This window comes from Misgurnus anguillicaudatus, chromosome 19 (assembly GCF_027580225.2).
Source record: "Misgurnus anguillicaudatus chromosome 19, ASM2758022v2, whole genome shotgun sequence".
In the NCBI taxonomy this organism is placed as follows: domain Eukaryota; kingdom Metazoa; phylum Chordata; class Actinopteri; order Cypriniformes; family Cobitidae; genus Misgurnus; species Misgurnus anguillicaudatus.
This window is the reverse complement of record NC_073355.2, coordinates 35912550-35927689: the sequence shown is the minus strand read 5'-3', so window position 1 is coordinate 35927689 and position 15140 is coordinate 35912550. Positions and strand designations below refer to the sequence as shown.

General features: G+C 36.7%; 2 long non-coding RNA genes across 3 annotated transcripts; both read left to right on the top strand.

Annotated features, from left to right (window-relative positions):
* The first annotated feature begins 2694 nt into the window (after positions 1 to 2694).
* LOC129436501 (uncharacterized) lies at positions 2695 to 4586 on the top strand. The gene is made up of 3 exons (XR_012358989.1): positions 2695 to 2788; positions 4126 to 4252; positions 4401 to 4586. It is a non-coding gene; the product is annotated as an uncharacterized lncRNA (long non-coding RNA).
* A 3272-nt stretch (positions 4587 to 7858) lies between these two features.
* LOC141351116 (uncharacterized) lies at positions 7859 to 14729 on the top strand. Of its 2 annotated transcripts, none has more exons than XR_012359324.1 (4): positions 7859 to 8109; positions 9043 to 9120; positions 9295 to 9418; positions 10998 to 14729. It is a non-coding gene; the product is annotated as an uncharacterized lncRNA (long non-coding RNA). The 2 variants fall into 2 exon arrangements; XR_012359325.1 differs by lacking the exon at positions 7859 to 8109 and adding an exon at positions 8208 to 8672.
* The last annotated feature ends 411 nt before the right edge of the window (positions 14730 to 15140 follow it).

Here is a 15140-nt window from a genome sequence, read left to right as displayed (position 1 = left end):
AATCTAGATCAAGTAACGCGATGCCCCGCATTTGGTGTGTACGTAGCATTATTCACTCTAGATTACTCACGGGATTTAACATTGTGTCATGCAAATTTTTCGCTCGAAATAAATATTTTCAACTTGGGTGAAGACATGTTTGAGGTGAATAGTGCGTGTTTTCGCGGCAAATGCTCCGCTCGTATGGCTTCATTCATAGATATAAAGGCTAGATGGCTCGTCCGCGCTGCTGGCCAATTGAGTGCAACGTCCGCATTTTGGCGGCCATCTTGGGACGGGGCGCTCGCTCACTCGTAGCATTGAGTTTTAATGATGCAGGTACTTTTAAATGACCATAACTTGCTTAATTTTTTACCGATTTTCAAACGGTTTGGTTTGTTATAAACGTCAAAGATGTACCTATGACACTGCATACCTATACTAAAAATAAAAAATAAATTCATGAAACATGTTAAAGCATCCAGAATTATAGCCACGTTAATAACGTTTGTAAAAACCCAAACCGTTTGAAAATCGGTAGAAAATTGAGCAAGTTATGGTCATTTAAAAGTACCTGCACCATTAAACTCAATGCTACGAGTGAGCGAGCGCCCTGTCCTAAGATGGCCGCCAGGTGATGCCGTTAGGGACTCCGCCTTGAGCCATATAGCCTTTATACATATCTATGGCTTCATTCGCATCGCCCCAGGCGAGGACGCGTCCGATCGTGTCTTTGCATTAACTTTGAATGTAATCTACTTGCACAAATCGTTGAACTCACGTCTGGTGTGAACCCACAGTAAGCAGCTGCAAGGGATAGAAATATTGATAGATGGTTCTGATTGTCTTTTGCGCTGACCCGCAGACAATAGCTGGATCTAAGGGTCCTTTGTTCTGACCCCCAGACTGCATTCTAATCTAACTGGTTCTATATGTCATTTGAATGTTAATAAAACAAAATTCAATTGTCGGAGCCAATGGTCTACAGCAGCGCTCCGACATGTGGTGCTTTCACACTTTCTGGGAGTTCGATTCCCGGCTCGTGGTCATTTGCCGATCCAATACCCTTCTCTCCTCCCTGTACTTTCCTGTCCTCTCCAAAACTCACTGTTAAATAAAGGCAAAAACTGGCCAAAAAATATAACTTTTGAATTATGTTATGTTGTATTTGATTTTGGTTCAGAGTTACTGTACTTTCAAGTGTTTAGAAAAATAATGTTCTTAATTGACCAATCCTGTTCTGTTACTCGTCAAACATTAGTTCTGGAATGTGTGGTTGTCAAGCTAGCCGTCAGGATTTTATCTGTTACAATATGTGCTGTTATGGTAGTTTCAGAGTGTAAAAAGTAAGTGGATCAGTTTACCCCGAGCTGGTTCACTTTACCCCCTTGATTTTTCTGGTCTGTCTCAGTTTACCCCTAAGCTGGGGTAAAGTGAGACACAAGACCACTTTTTTTAAAACAATCATATTTTCACTGCTCTTCGTCCTGAATACATTCTGGTAATTTCCATAGCTAGGAAACATCCTGAATAAATGGGAAATGTGTAAATTTGACTGATATATCATTTTAGCTCGCTTAGAGGGGAGCAAATGTAAAAAATGTCTCACTTTACCCCACTCTCCCCTACTGAATGTTGAGGTTCTGTGTCATGAGTTCTACAATAAGCAAGGTGTTTATATTTCGTTTAATTGTAAATATAAACCGTATTGAATTTGAACTTGGCATTGAAAAATCGTTTGTTATTCAGTAACAGCTTATTAGGGTCATAATAGAAATACAAACGAATTATGAGAAGGGTACATGTTTAAATGAGCCTCACGAGCTATATAGGCTACTCTTAAAAACTCACAATTGCACATGATGGCAAATCACAGAAATCCCTATACGATCTCTGCAAGAGACACGTTCACAAAAACGTTTAAATCGCATTTGTTAAAAGCAACGTATTTATACAGTTAGATTAGTTGTTCACTTAATAAGATGTAAATTAGGTTTCTATTATGTTAAATGTGTATGTGAGGCTCGATATTTCGTTTATTTGTTTATATGTCTCTAGAGCGGAATGACAATAAAGCTCACTTATTATTATTTATTTTTGAATGGGTCCATGTTCATAATCAATGGGGTTCAATAATCTGCTGCCATCTACCGATACTTGTTGGAAATTCATGGAACAATTTGTCTGGCGCGCACGTACTCAAGAGAGCTGCTGCATTTGTCTCCTGTCCTGTTCATAGTCTTACTAAATATACCGATTGTAAAACAAAAAAAAAATAATGACAGATATGCAGACCAACCGCAGAGGTGAGTTATATTTAATGCAATAATGTTGAGATGTGGTGTGTAGTATATGTAGTAATGTAGTTCTCATGTTTGTACGCTGACTGGTGGTGATTTCCGAGGTTATTAATAAGATTTCACTGCTGCAATGTTACTTTCATTTCATCAAGTTTATTTACGTTTACTAAGTTTAACTAGTGACGCAAAGTTGATCGCACTTATGACACCGAGCTAGTTTGTTAATGATGGCGAGCTTTAGCCTTGTACTTAATGGAGTCGTTGTGGTGATGATGCTGTAGAAGTGAGGTTGGATTTTAAGTTAGTTTGATGATCCGAAAGGTTCAGCAACCGTAATGTTACTAAAGAACACCAAAGTACCACAATGTTACATAAAGAAGATGTACTCTAGTGTAGGCTACTGAAGTCATGTTGTCAACTTGTCACAGATAGTACTACACTTGACCGTCTGTGGAGTTTCCTGAGGAGGATGTGGAGGGTCCTGTACCGCCTTGTGCCCGATTACTCTGGTATGCAACATTTATTAATATTCATGATTCTTTCCAAACATATGTTGTTGTTTAAGAACAAAGAAATTAATGAATCCAAATGTCATGAATTTTTAACCATTTGAGAATTAAAAAATATTGAAATTTGAAGCGTAAATGTGTTTACTAGAAAGAAAAAAGCCAAAGTTTGACTTTAAAATTCATAAAAATTGTGTTAATCTGTGAAGACTAACTTTTTGGACAAAACGTGTAAGCATCATAAACCTTTGTTAAACACAGAGATTTTTTTTCAATAATCCAAAAGTCTATGAGATAAATGAATGGATTTTTTTAGCAAGAGAACCAGGCCGTTTCTCAATATAAGAATACCAAGTTCGGACTTGCGTCCTAGTTCGGACTTGCAAGTTCAGACTCAGAAGAATGAACTCCTGAGAATTAGAGTCCGGTAATATTGCAAATAACATCAGTTGAGGTCGTCGTTCAGTCGTGCAGCCATGGCTTTTTTTATTTTGATGTATTACAATAAAACAAAATATATAAAATGAAAAACCCTGTTTGTTTTCGTTTTTATTCTGAAAATATGAATATGTGGTTTAGGCAACACGTGCATACGCTGAGGAGCTTTAATGTATTTATTACTATAATGAACTTTGATATGAATCACAACTTTTTATTTTAATAATACAAAACGTTTGTACAACATGAAATAAACACAAGAAAAAATCCAGTTAAAGTACAAAGGCAGTGATTTAAAGTGTTTAGAAAATAGTGATTTAAGTCATTTGATTTAAGTCATGAAACTTAACTTTGTTAAAACGATAATATCAAATAACAGACTTCATATGAATAAAGAGAAATAAATTGATTTGGCAAAAAACTGCCAAATATTCCAAAATATTCCAGACTTTTCAAGGGCCCTCTCTTCCTTTGGGGCCCTGGTAATCAGTACTGGCAGTCCGACGCCCCTGCCTGGAACTCACATATTTACAAAATATTCAGAGAAAATTTGAATATATAGGCGCTATCTTTACTAACTGACCACATATCTGGAATTTATTCATCTATATTCTTGACTAAACGCTTTAAAAGCTTTTAAGATTACATTTTATGTCACAAAAAGAGTATTATTGTGCCGGTTTAAAGCTCCATTGCCGTTGACGCAATATCGCTTTCGCCACTGACTCGAACAATTCAAACTTATATTTATGTTTTTTTTTTCAGTACATAACACTTTACAAATACAGAAGCTGGTAAATGTTATTACTAAAAGTTATTATGAAGTGAGAATTACTGTTTTAAAAAAATGCAATGAAAAATACTGTGCCTGAAATAATTTCTAAATATAAATGTTTTATTAGAAATAAAACTTTCAGATGAAGAATCATCACCGCTGTACCCTGACCAGAGCTCTGTCCGTCCATGGTTTGATGATTATGAAGAAGATAATGGCTACATCAATTTAACTGAGATACATTAATTCTGACAGTAAGTTTTTTATTTATAAGTGTATTTAGATGTACATGTTCTTAAGTTTATTAAGTATAATATTAAGTGGTATATTATTATTATTTCAAATATTAATACAGTTTAACATTGCACATGAGTATTACTGCATATTAATGTGTGTTCTCAGCTCATTACATCTCAACCTGTTCTCCAAAAAGATGACCAGATGAGAATTGTTTGATTTGAAATCCTTTTTGAAGCACATCAGCAAGCAAGTCTACACTTTTGGAAAAGAAACCTATGACAATTTAAAGTGACAGCTGACATTCATGAGGAGTCAGTTACTGTATACATTGTTTTATACATTCAGTTTTGGTAAACATAATGTGACATCCAGGTACTGTATACTGAAAATGATGCACTTAAATGGTACACAGTTGTTTACTTTGCACTATGTATTCATACTACTGGTACAGTTTTTATTACTGGCAAGTGTCAGTGTCTTGGATGAAGTTTTTTAGCTGCTATCAAAGGTTTTTAGGGGTCAAGGCCAGAATTCCACTACTTCTGCCATAATTCCACTACTTCTGCCATGGCAGCCCATTAAACCGTACAAAGGAAAGTTATTTTTAACTTTTTAAATTTTACATGCAGATAAAGGATAAAGCTTTTTATAGACCAGTCCGTTCTCGTATACCATAACAGTGTTTTCAAAGGCAAGCACACCAAAATTATTGTGAGACTGTATTTTTCTTATGCCGCTTAAAGACAACTGTACCATAAAACCTTATCTTAAAACTTATTGGTGCTCTTTGAAAAATGTATTGCGTGTTCTTAATCTTTATATCATGTACGTATGTATGATTTTAAACTGTACTTTGTAATCTTTGACTTTTAAGAAAACAAATGCAATATAATGCTTTATACAATTGCTTTACAAAATAAAATGTTTAAAAAAAATCTATTTTAAATTTTGAATGCTTGATGCATTTTCATAACATGATGGACAATTACTTATGTCTGGTTTAAATATGTAATATCATCAGAATTTAACAAATATAAGTCATAAACACCACAGTCTTATGTATGTTTAATTGGATAGGCAGTTGTATTTTATTTGTATTTATTTATTGTATTTTAGTTACAAAATAAAAGACTTAAAAAAATAATCATCACATTCCAAAAACAAGTTGTATTATGATTGTAAGTCTTGGGAAAAGAAGTTTAACCCCACAATACACAGTTAGATGTAATTTATGTATCATGTTACTTACTGTTATGCAAACCACTCCACACATTTTGTGGTAATGAAGTACAAGAGGACTTGTAAAGCAACTTTTAACATGACTGCATCGGATTATGATTGAAGATAGTGTGCATATAAGGCTTTTGTACCAGCACCTGGAGTATCCTGTATGAATGAAGTATCGATTCATTTATTAAATAATAAATATAAGTTTTTACTTTTTTGGAAGGCTACGGTGTTTATTATCTCTGTAGAAAAACACATTATATATTTTTTTTTGCAGACACACTTATTTGCTTGCTTACAATAGGCCTATGTGACACACAATGTATTTATGCATTGAAAACTATTTAAATCATAGTATGGAGGTAACCAGATGTCTCATGAGATCTGACTTGATGTGATATTGACATTTACTGTCAGGAGTGAAAGTCAAGGATGCTTGTAGTTCATTCAGAAAAAACATATTTAGGTTCTGTTAGGATTTTAAGTGACTCAACTTCATTTACATCCTAATATTGTTCAATGTTTAGTCTAGGACTAATCTAAAGTAATAAAAAAACTTGGTTTGAAAATGTCAACAATTGAGCAGTGGCAATTAAAAGCAAGTTTTCTTTGTCAAATGGCCAAGAAATGGTTGATAAAGTAAAGATGTCTTAGTGGTTAGCTCATACATAATGCAACAAACACATCAAACACCGTGGCTTTTCTGGCCCAGGAAGTATCCTGACCACATTATAGCCTAATTTAGTCATCGTTTCTACCTAAAGAGATAATAAACAATTTTAAAACCAGTCAAACAATTACTGTAAGTGCACATACCACGATAAGGAGATCAGAGTTTAAAGTGCTGCTTTAAGCTTTACAGTTTTTCTCAGTCGGTTTGGTGCATCTCTCACATCAGTATTTACATTTGCATAACAGTTAATGCAGTTCTCAAAACAATTAGTACAAACTGCAAAACCTAGTTGATAACCTGCAAAAGCGTGTCACTTGCTCAAAATAGATAATTCATTCCTCAAAAACAAGTATTTATGTCAATGAAAGTGTCAGTGTCATCAAAATGAAAAGTCCTGACACCATTGTTTATGAACCAGATAGTCAAATGGCTTTGTCATGTTTTCATTATACAGTTTACTCTATAAATGTTTTCAATGCAAAAAAAGTCAAATCTTGGTGACACTACCTGCAAATGCTCAAGAAGACAGCACTATATACTATTTGCACAGCTATTTGAAAAATACAGTAAAGTTACACATTACTGTATTTAGTGAGGTAACTGAGTACACGACACTGAATACTGTATGTTTCACATTTTTACTGCATATGCTCTTTGTGATTCTAATTTGTTCACAGCATTGTGCAAAAGAAAAAAATACACCCTTATTTACAACAAACATAAACTCACTTTGGCTGTGCACAACTGTAAACAATATTGCAGTACATATGAACTAAAAATACAACACACATAGTACTGTAATCATTCGTGCACATCCAGACTTTCCTCTCTGTCTGGCCTCATAAATTCAGAAATTGTTCAATTTAGGAGACATTTTCAGGGGAAAAAAGATTTTAAAAAATGATTTTGACAATTTGTTCAACATTTTTGTATGTAATGACTCAAGCAATGAAATGAGGACTAGTTCTATATGGAATGACTATTCAGCATTCACAAGTATAGTTAATTTTGACTGACATGACATAAGCAAATGATAATTTTATAAAACAGCAGAGAATTGTATAAAAGCAATTGATGCATGTCCAAAAGCATTTGCAAATTGTTCGAAAGAATGAGAAACTGCTACTATGATGTGCACAAATGACTAAATGTTGTGGAGGTTGAACTAACTGTTGTGCAAATGTAATAGTGATGTGAGAAATGCACCAAAGCGACTGAGAAAAACTGTAACAAAAGGACTTTCTAAGAAACTTTTAAGAAATTTCAATTGCTAATAGTTTGAGTTTGTCATAATGACATTACATATAATAATTTAATAACTGTTTTAGTGTTAATGAGATATTTAATAAAGTCTTACATTCTTCATTCTATAAAACAATAGGGAAACACATTGACCTGAAACAATAACATGTGGATTTTAGATAGGTAAAGAGCGACATCTTGTGGCTCAGCATTGTAAGTCCATGGTTTGAGAGTAAAAATGTGAAAATTGATTGTTTTAAATGGTTAAGTGACACACATATCCAAGTTTAAATTTTATGTATCACTTAACCTACTGTCAGAAAACCTGGCCGGTTTGTGCGCGTAGTCCTGAATGGATTGATACTGAAATACTGAATTTAAAATACACAAGATACTGTGCAGCTGTGCAGAGAGGTGGCGCAATCGTTCTTATCCGAAGAAGGAGGAGAAAGAGGAGAAGAAGAAGAATGTGCGGGAAACTCGTCTGCTCTACGCGCGGAAACGTGGTTAGAGATGTCTAGTGAACTTATTAAAAAGCGGATTTTATACTTATATTTAAGCAGCGTAATGGATCAACTTTTAAAAACAAAGAAGCAGCGAAAGTGCCGACCAAAGGGGATTAATCATATTGATTCTTGTGACATTTTAACTCAAAAAGAGACGAAAGTGAGTTGATTCCATTCATTTACTTCTTGTTAAATGGACCTGAAAGGAGAACATTTTTATAAGGTAAGTTAAGTACGTTAACTTTTACTCCACCGCTGACAATCATTGCTTTGATATGTAATATAAAAATATATGTTGAGATTTGGCGTTCTTCATTTTACAAATGCGGAAGTTGGGGATTTATATGCTTATATTTCTCATCGTAAAGTGTTTAATTTAACGAAATTGTCTTAACAGGACTTGATTAAGAAACGCGACAATTTATTATAGATTTTAAGTGTGTTCGATTTCATGCGGAGCTGCGCAGATTTGTCGGAGTGTGACTTAAGTACCGCGAGATCAGACAACTCCGTATGCTTTCGAATCGCTCTCGCGGTATTTTGCCGCACGTTCCCACAGCGTCAAGATATCAAACACACCCCTTTTTTCGGGCTTTGAAGGAATTCACGTGACATTTGCCTCTGAAAAGTGAGCGCGCAACAGGCACACGCGTCCATGTATGTTCCAGGCTCATGCACACACTCTCCTGTTTGGTGTTATCCGTGTGCGTAAAGTAAGACATCGTTCGTAAAGTCTAACCAAACACACCGATCGTAACACCAAAGATATGGACAACGGCAGTAGGGGTGAGTTAACGTTACATTAAATGAAAAAATGTTGTCACGCCGTTCTCATGTTTGTAAATACACCGGCTTATGGTGAGACCATCGATATAATCGATGTCACTGTTGCAATGCTACTTTTATGAAGTTTATCTACTTTAACTAGTAGTTAGGAGTTGCGATTTCACCCAACTAATAACCCTGACATACAGTAGTTTGTAGATGAGGGCGAGCGAAGGTCTTAATGTACCTGTAATGGCGTCGTTATCGCGATGTAAGTGATATACATTAGGTGATATTTAGACATTTCAAGTAACCCTAATGTTACTGAAGTACACCAATTTATGACAATATAGCATAAAGTAGAAGTACACTAATGTAATTGTTGTCACAGATAGTACACTTGACCGTCTTTGGGGGCTACTGAGGAGGTTCTGGAGGCTCCTGTGCTGCCGTGGGCCCGATTGCTCTGGTGTGTAACCTTAATGCATAATTCATTGATGCTCATTATTTACCCAATTTTCAACAAATAAATGTAAATTAAATTATCGATTTCAAATTTTATGACTTTTATTACCATTTGTATACACTGTTTCTACAAATATTATATAGTTTTATTATTTTATTTTTTTAAATATTTTACCAGAAGTAAAGGTTGCTGTGGAGGAAACATCACGAAGCTCTGTTCGTCCTTGGTTTGAGGATGAAAATGAATATTATGGAGATGAAGATGATGATGTAATGTAGTTCAGTTCATTGAGTCATTTCAGGTGAGTTGAACTCTGACTTAGACACTTTCATTAACTGTACGTGGTCACATGCTTGACTTTACGTTCACACCGCCGCCGACTTGAGCTTCCAAAGAAGCTCAGGCTGCCCGGTCACGGACGCTTTTCAAAAAGTACGGGGAAGCTTGTTGACGCTTTGGCTGCTCTGAAGTTTGTTTTCTCTGAAATAATTTTTTGGTAGGAATGAAAGTTTACGTTGTATGTTTCTCTGGAATCAGCAAGCGAAAAACGTCTATACTATATTCCGATTGGTTCCTGCTAGGGCTGCATGATAATGAGAAAATATGCGAAATGTGATGGCGATAGATTTCTCTAAGAAAGATGTATTTTTAATTGCTTTTATTTTTATAATTTCGTAGGGGTACGCAAAAATCACGGTTCAGTGCGTACCTCGGTTTTAAAGCCCTGGTTTGGTTCATGTTCGATACAGTAAGGTAGGGCTGTGCAAAAAATCGACTGGGTTATCATGCGTTTGTCATCATTAAAGCTGGTTCGGTGATTAGTATTAAATTAGTATAAAAAGCGTTCTTACAACTCTCTCTCTCTCAAAGTTTTATTTCTTTGTTTAATATCATTGGAGTTTGTCATTGGAGCTTTTAATTCATTCTAGAAAGTTTTTTACTCGCTGTCGTCGCTCCATAAAGCATAAGCGTGTCTTTGTTTGTTTACCTCTTTGCCGGCTAACTTCCAGGTGACACGCTTACGTTTGGGAGGAGTAAAACACGGACATGTGGTTTTCCTTTGCTGGGTTTTTTTTTATATTTTCTCCGACCGCCGCCCTGTCTATGAGGGGCTGAACTCTGCAAGCAACAGTGCGCGAGAGAGACCGACGCTGCATCCCAAACTGCATACTTCAATTCTATATAGTAGGCGAAAAGCACTACTTCTCGTACTCTTTGCCTACTATATAGTATGGAAGTAGGCGGTTTGGGACGCAGTGCGAGTGTGTTCATAAGTTTTTCTTAAAAAAAAAAAAACCGTCTCTGCATCACGCAACACAATGAATCGATTATGAAATTCGTTGCCAACTCTTTTAGTAATCGATTTTTATCTATTTAATCAATTCGTTGTTGCAGCCATAATTTGGACAATCAAATCATGCAACACAGAATTGATAGACACATAAAATAAATGTTATAAAAGTTATCGCAGCTCCGTGCGATATGTGTATCACATACACTGCCATCGCGGTGACGATAAATTTTCGATATATTGTGCAGCCCTAGTTGCTGCCGTTTTGCTGCAGATTGCTGCTGAACCGTATCATAGCTTATTATCATAAAGTTGAGCTTCTTTCAACTTTCTGATTGACGCTTTGGTCGCCCAAAATGCAACGCGGATGAATTTGACGCTCCTTAATGTTGTAATTGTATGAATTCCAGTAACTTTGGAATCTCAAGTTGGCGGCGGTGTGAACAGTTAATGCATTTTAATGCAATTTTTTGTGAATAGGCCAAATCTCTATACAAATATAGTGTGGAAATTTAAATATAAAACCTTCCCTTTACTGCGCTATGATCTTATTGCTCATGCTCTCTCCACTTCTTCCTTTCTCACATAGATGACTACTTTCTTTGGTGACAAATCAAACAGCAGAATACTTGAGATGTACAACACGGAATTATGCAAGTTTGATACACTGAAGATAAATCTGTCTGCTCTCAAATCATCCCTGTCCACTAGAAACATACTTCAGCCAGTGTATGTTTTCAATTGTTTCCAATGGAAGTGCTGCTGTTTATAAAGAAAAGAACGCTCATTAATGTCACTTAACCTAGCCGTCCAATCACAGTGAAGGAAGGCATGACAAAAACACTGGGCTGCCGTTTTCAACTGTGTTAAGCGCTATGGTGGACAGGGCGCCTAGGATTACGATGGTGAAAGGAGCACACTGATTTCTGCAGGCAATGTGTACGTGCTCTCCACCTCCTGACATTTTTGGATGCCTACGGTTCATGATCTGATGACGGTGTCTTCATGTTTGGACAAACTACTTGGACCATGTGACCTTCACTCTTCAGCCTTGATAGACACACAACTTCCTTTTTTGTCACTCTGTGGACGTACAGAACTCTTGCAAGCCCAGAGTTTGATTATGTGTGTGCAAAACTGACCTGAGGAGGGTTACGCCCGTGCAGCTGAGCACAGACTGCAACATAGAGCAGCAAATGGAGTTAATGATTCTCTTAAAGAGATGGGTGATAGAGTCTAAATTAATGGCACGTCCAGTATGTATTTAACAAATGCGGCAGCACAAAGATTTTATTTCATTTGAACAGATCTCGTATGCTTTGGGTGCTCTCGCCTCTTCTCAGTCAAGATGTTATGTTTATAGGGCTCTCTGGTATCTCTTGACACTTGATGTTTAAATGTGAGAACGCGTTGAACTTGTTACATCATCACATTTTGCACCTGGTCAAGTGTGTTTTCATCTTATCAGAGTGAAGCCGCAAATCACTGCGTTCTTTTAAAACCATAGTGCCTAAGTAGTTTAATTATGGTGCGATTTGTGGGACACTGTCTTTGTCAAACGGATCACGTATCCAGGTTTAGATTTAAAATGATGTCACTGTTGGATAACTGGTCAAGGGCTGCTTCTATTGCGTGTGTGTGTGTGCGCGCGGCTGTGACATTGTTGCTTGTGCCACTGGTCCGGCCGATCATGCGTAAAATCAGCTGCATTGCTACTTGTAAGGTGCTCGCCAGCATTTAAGCTTGTGTAGTAGATGAAGTCACTAGCTCTTCCAGTATCCAGTCTTGAATAATGAATACCAACTACTGCTACCTGCTGTTACACAAAGTCCGTTTGGTGTCTGGGCAACTTTGGACCCAAATGAGTTCGGTTTGGTTTGTCCCTACCCTAAAGCTGCGGTCACACTAGACTTTGAGTATGCAAGTACTTGTTGGACGTTGCTGCGGGGAGCAGCTCATCAGTCTGATCTTTGGCTTTGTCCATTTGTGCTTTTCAGTAGAGAGAACGGTCACGCAGGCTTTGACATACCCGTTTTGTACTGATCACGACCATGGACGTAGTGTCCGTCATGTCACCCATAGGTTTGTGAAGAGCTTTTCTGAAGCTAGTAGTTGGCGGAGCCAGGTGTCACTCCATTGTAACATGAGGGTCTATGGGAATCATGGGGGTCACTTCCATATTGGCTTCACCAGAGAGATCGGAAGGTTGCCCCTCAGTCACAATGCTCCATGTGATACGAATTTGCAGGCCAGAGTTCACCAGACTTGAATTCCGACTCATTTGCATGCGTATGAATGAAAGTCAATAGAACGTGTCTGGTGTGACCGGCCCTTAAGATGTAACTGTTACGGTGTTACACTGTTGTGTATATAATCTTTCTTGCCAAGATTAGTTAGGTTAGCTTGGCTTATGTAAGGAATAATCAGTCCCTCCAGAAAAACGTGATTGTGCGATCGCACGATTTATTGCATAATCAGCCAAAGTCTGCATATTTATGCGGGGCTGCATATTTTCCAAATACGACGCACTTTCGCTGCATTAATTACAGATTTCCGCGCACAAAATATGCGGGGCTTGCATGATTTCATAATCCCCGCATTTTTGTAGCAAAAAGTCACATATATATTAGCAGAAAGTTGAAAAATGTTGCATTAATTTCACACAAGCGTAGCCGTGTCCTCTGTTGCCATGGGAACGTTATTATGTGACGTGAACACCATTGCAGTTTTTGCAAGTTCCGCAATTCCATTGCATAAATATCCCGCATATTCCATCGCATTTTTAAAGAAAACGTGCCGCAAAATCAAGGATTTTTGCCCGCAACAATCACAAAAAAACTTTGCGTTTTTCTGGAAGGACTGAATAATTGACGACGAGCCGTTGAATTATAAGAAATAATGCACACCCAAGGTAATCCGGCACGATGGGTGTGCATTATTTTCAAATATTTAAAGGACCGAAGTCAATTATTCCGCTTGCACCACGGTTACCCAAAACATTGCTCTGGTGCCTACTTTTAAGACATTTTAAAAAGTTAAGGTGTGTGGTTTACAGAAAAAAAAACATTGAACATTTCTCAGCCAATCAGAATACAGCATTCAACAGACTCGTGGTATAAACATTGATAAATGATTGATCTTGTTTGTATATATGTGTATATGTAAAGTTTCAATGTACTGTGGGAGGAACACTGCATTATTTAACAGAAAACTTTGACAACAATATCACATGTCGTCGAAAAGCTGGGATTCTTGTGATTCAAATAATGTAAACCCTTTAAAGATACTATCAACACAACAGGTACAATTAGTGTCAAATTTGTATGGGAAAAGTGCCTTTTTATATGAAGCATTTAGAGAAGGCAGCGTTAGTCAGATGGTGGTTAATGATTCATTACCTTCGGGGCATTCCTTTAGTAACACTGTGATCCACCAATGGCAGTGGGATTCGAAGGGTTTACAGTCAGGGTTTTGTGTGGTGTTGCATCCTACTTGACATCAAACACCAGTGGGACAACTGAAAAGCATGCCACTTACAACACCAAAGTTGTCATTTCCTCAGGAAATAAGCACATTGGAAAAACGTTTACTTTGAATTTACTGTAACTGGCTTTGGTTAAAATATTCTGCAAAATGCATCTCAGGATTGGTGTCATTAATAATAATAATGTGTGGGTTAATGTATGTAACATCATTGCAGAAGATAAACAGCTTTACATTATATTTGTGATATCTGTTTTTTTTTTAAACACAATATGCTTGCCTGGAATGTTTTCTATTCATATAGGATTAAGACATTTTCACACAAACTGTCTTGGCTTTGATAATGACACAAGCAACATAACAAGGGTGGTGTCTTGCCCATTCTGCAGAGCTGCACCCGGCTGAATTTTAGGGGAAAACCTGAAGGCATAAAAGTCCCTACGACACAGATTCTTGTAGAGATGTGGCAATATTTCACTGTGACCCTTACCTAAAGATTTATCTGTGTTAGCTTTAATAGCCTATTTCATCTTTTTAGTCATAAGGTTAATGGCATAATGCAACATGACTAGATCATTTCCACTTCAATCAAAGCAGTAGTTGGGACCATGAGAACCATGTGGGACAAGCTTTATCACGTTAAATTGCACAACTGCCTCTCGCTCGCTCTATTCGGTTATAAATAGTGCACATGCTGAGTTCAGCTTGAAGGCAGTTATATCATTTCATTGTTAAAAATGGATGTGATTTCACAAGAAGGGAATATATTGGCGCTGAACTTAAGTTATTTGTTGCAACTGGGGACTGCGTTTTACTATGATTAGGAACCAAAATGTGCTTTACAGTAGTTAAAGTAACACATTCAACGAAGTATTGACTGTTTTGGCACATCCTGCTTGCCTTAAAGGTTCCTCATTTATGCTCCAAGAAGAGGAATCAAAATTTATTTAGACTTTAACTTATAAATCATAATTGGTTGCCAGTATAAATGGGATTTGTGTATTAGGATTTGTTTTTTAAGCTATATGTATACTCAATGTAATTGTTGTATGGGTGCACTTGAATGTTTAAATGAGCCTTTTGTTTGTCTTCCCTTGTTACAAGCACTGTTTGAAATATTGTGTAAATTTTTTTAAAAGTTTGTAAATTTTATTTGGAAATAAAGCCATTACCTGAACTGTTGTTTACTGTGATCTTTTCAAAACTGCACAATGTTAAAAAAGCCATATACTCAATGGTTCTGTAAGAT